Genomic DNA, 4,241 nt, shown 5'->3' with positions numbered 1-4,241 from the left:
ACCGTTAGAGGGCGGGGGTTGGAGGACCGTTAGAGGGCGGGGTTGGAGGACCGTTAGAGGGCGGGGTTGGAGGACCGTCAGAGGGCGGGGGTTGGAGGACCGTTAGAGGGAGGGGGTTGGAGGACCGTTAGAGGGCGGGGGTTGGAGGACCGTTAGAGGGAGGGGGTTGGAGGACCGTTAGAGGGCGGGGTTGGAGGACCGTTAGAGGGCGGGGGCTGGAGGACCGTTAGAGGGCGGGGGCTGGAGGACCGTTAGAGGGCGGGGGCTGGAGGACCGTCAGAGGGCGGGGGCTGGAGGACCGTCAGAGGGCGGGGTTGGAGGACCGTTAGAGGGCGGGGTTGGAGGACCGTTAGAGGGCGGGGGCTGGAGGACCGTTAGAGGGCGGGGGCTGGAGGACCGTCAGAGGGCGGGGTTAGAGGACCGTTAGAGGGCGGGGGCTGGAGGACCGTTAGAGGGCGGGGGCTGGAGGACCGTTAGAGGGCGGGGGCTGGAGAACGGTCAGGGAGCGGGGTTGGAGGACCGACAGGGAACGGGGGCAGGAGGACCGACAGGGAGCGGGGCCTGGAGGACCGACAGGGAGCGGGGGCTGGTGGACCGTCAGGGAGCGGGGGCTGGAGGACCGTCAGGGAGCGGGGGCTGGAGGACCGACAGGGAGCGGGGGCTGGAGGGCGGGGCTGGAGGACCATTAGAGGTTGGGGGTTGCGGGAACGTTAGAGGGCGGGACTGGGCCTCCAGCCAATCGAATTGAGTGAAGGGCGGGGCTGGAGGACCGTCAGAGGGCGGGACTGGAGGACCATTATAGAGGGCGGGACTGGGCCTCCAGCCAATCGAGGTGAGTGAAGGGCGGGGCTGGATCTGACACACCCTTATTGCTGGAACCTCTTTCGGAGCCTGTACGAACTGTGTCAAATCCCAGGAGGAAACTGGAGCGTTCTCTTTGTTGCTTCAAACAGATGGAGCACATGATGAAACAATGTAAGCGTTGGGTTAACAGAAATACCTGCGTCACCATTAAAATAAGACTAGTTTCCAGCTTTCTTTTTAACCATTTGTGGGACACTGGCCTTGCTAGTTGGCCAGCATTTATTGATCGTATTGTTAGAAACAAAAATCAATAAAATTTAGACGAGACCACCAAAGATGGAAACAAGACAATTTATTACCAACTTGCAAGTAAGGGCTTCAATTGCATAAGCAAATTAGAACTTAGGTTATTGTACAGTTATACCCTTTGAGCTGAGTGAGGTCATCTCTCCAGACTCCTAATTGCCCAATCTCTCTTACTATTTCACCTCTACCCATCTATGCTCCACGCCCATTGCCCCTTTCTTTCCAAGTTGGCAATTTCCCCCTTGCACGTGCTGTCATTACGCTAAACTCTTATCTCGATGTTCCCCTTTGTAACTTCTTTCATTATCCATAGGTACATTCCATTCTTGGAGGAGAAAGTGAGGTCTGCAGATGCTGGAGATCAGAGCTGAAAATGTGTTGCTGGTAAAGCACAGCAGGTCAGGCAGCATCCAAGGAACAGGAGAATCGACGTTTCGGGCATAAGTCCTTCATCAGGAATGAGGAAAGTGTGTTCAGCAGGCTAAGATAAAAGATAGGGAGGAGGGACTTGGGGGAGGGGCATTGGATATTGTGATAGGTGGAAAGAGGTCAAGGTGAGGGTGATAGGTCAGACTGGGGTGGGGGCGGAGAGGTCGGGAAGAAGATTGCAGGTTAGGAGGGCAGTGCTGAGTTTGAGGGATTTGACTGAGACAAGGTGGGGGGAGGGGAAATGAGGAAACTGGTGAAATCCGAGTTCATCCCTTGTGGTTGGAGGGTTCCCAGGCGGAAGATGAGGCGCTCTTCCTCCAATCGTCGTGTTGTTGTGGTCTGGCGGTGGAGGAGTCCAAAGACCTGCATATCATTGGTGGAGTGGGAGGGGGAGTTGAAGTGTTGGGCCACAGGGTGGTTGGGTTGGTTGGTCTGGGTGTCCCAGAGGTGTTCTCTGAAGCGCTCTACAAGTAGGCGGCCTGTCTCCCCAATATAGAGGAGGCCACATTGCGTGCAGCGGATGCAATAGATAATGTGTGTGGAGGTGCAGGTAAATTTCTGGCGGATATGGAAGTTTCCTTTGGGGCCTTGGAGGGAAGTGAGGGGGGAGGTGTGGGCGCAAGTCTTACACCTCCTGCGGTTGCAGGGCAAGGTGCCGGGAGTGGAGGTTGAGTTGGTGGGGGGGTGTGGATCTGACGAGGGAGTCACGGAAGGAATGGTCTTTACGGAACGCGGATAGGGGAGGCAGGCCGCCTACTTGCAGAGCTCTTCAGAGAACACCTCTGGGACACCCAGACCAACCAACCCAACCACCCTGTGGCCCAACACTTCAACTCCCCCTCCCACTCCACCAAGGATATGCAGGTCTTTGGACTCCTCCACCGTCAGACCACAACAACACGACGGTTGGAGGAAGAGCGCCTCATCTTCTGCCTGGGAACCCTCCAACCACAAGGGATGAACTCGGATTTCACCAGTTTCCTCATTTCCCCTCCCCCCACCTTGTCTCAGTCAAATCCATCGAATTCAGCACTGCCTTCCTAACCTACAATCTTCTTCCTGACCTCTCCGCCCCCACCCCACTCTAACCTATCACCCTCACCTTGACCTCTTTCCACCTATCACATTTCTAATGCCCCTCCCCCAAGTCCCTCCTCCCTACCTTTTATCTTAGCCTGCTGAACACCCTTTCCTCATTCCTGATGAAGGGCTTATGCCCGAAACATTCCATTCTTGTACATACTTCTTAACAATGTATCTTTTTCATGCTTCGCTTATATGTTTCAGTAATCTTAGTTTTTTGCTGAAACTGTTGTTTTAAACATTATGGTAAAAGGAATTATTTTCTTTAATAAATCTACATTAAAGTTAGTACTTAATTATCGATAATTATGCACTGAAAAGTAGATACACTCTTCCCTAAATACCTGCAGAGTTAATAGTTCTCTTGCTATACCCCTTTTCTGTATGCTTTTTCTATATCTGCAAAAACAACACTTTTCCCATTTCTAACAGTATTAAGCAAAGACATACAGATTAGAGGGTGACAAAAAACTTGACTAGAAGCTTGGCACTTCTGGCTGAAGATTGCTGCAAATGCTACAACCTTGTCTTTTGCACTGATGAACTGATCTCTTTGGTCTTTGAGGTTCGGGATATTTGTGGAGCTCCTCCTGCAGCGAATCGTTAATTGTCCACCAACATTCATGACTGAATATGGCAGGAGTGCACAGCTTATATCTGATCTCTTGATTGCTAGGTTGCTTAGCTGTATCACTTCCTGTCGATCTTGTTTAGTACCTTCACGAGGTTGACACGTAACTGTTAAGTATGCCTGGTGTTGCTTGCAGATTGATCCCCTGGCTTGATGGTAATGATTGAATGTGGGATCTGCCAGATCATTAGGTTGCAGATTGTGCTGGAGTACAATTCTGCTACAGTTGATGGCCGACAACGCCTCATGGATGCCCAGTCTTGAGTTGCTAGGTCTGTTTAAAACGGCCTCATTTAGCACGGTGATACTGCCACGCAACACGTTGGAGGCTATTCTCAATTTGAAGGTGGGATTTCATCTCCACAAGGACTGTACTGTGGTCACTCTCACCGATGCTGACATGAACACATGCAGCAGCAGCAGGTAAGTGATAGATCTCATTTATATCAATGAGTGTCCGAATCGCGAAATGCATTCAAAAGGTGATTTGCTTGGTTACAGCTCAGTTACAGCATTCAGCAAAAAGAAAGCATAAAGGCACAAACATAAAGAAGCAGAACCCACAGGTTTCAGAATGTCTGTATATATTTTAACTTTAGAACACCCCCCCCCCCCCCACTTCAATATTGGTCAGCAGGGCCGAGTTATTGGTCTGTGATTGGCTCTCTCAGCATTTTCACCGCGATGGGGCCCAATCATGGTCACAATGATGGTTTTGAAACTTCTCACAATGATTACTGTCCAAGTAATATTTGCCAGAATTACTAATTAATTAGAAATTTCTCATTTCAGAGTAAACGAAAGAATATTGACTTTTGATCAGATCCAAAATTAAGTGGTTTAGCACATTCCAATTAAAATTCCAATACCTTAAGTGAGCTTTCCTGCTGCATTTGCTGAACTAATTGTTAACTATTTGGGGTCAGGTTTGAATCCTTTTATGAACTAATTTGGTTTGATAATTATTGATTAAACAACTCATTAGTAT

The sequence above is a fragment of the Chiloscyllium plagiosum genome, unplaced genomic scaffold, assembly GCF_037043375.1.
Source record: "Chiloscyllium plagiosum isolate Xiang-an unplaced genomic scaffold, Cpla_swu_hap1 HiC_scaffold_46, whole genome shotgun sequence".
Taxonomy (NCBI): Eukaryota; Metazoa; Chordata; class Chondrichthyes; order Orectolobiformes; family Hemiscylliidae; genus Chiloscyllium; species Chiloscyllium plagiosum.
This window is presented reverse-complemented; position numbering follows the sequence as displayed.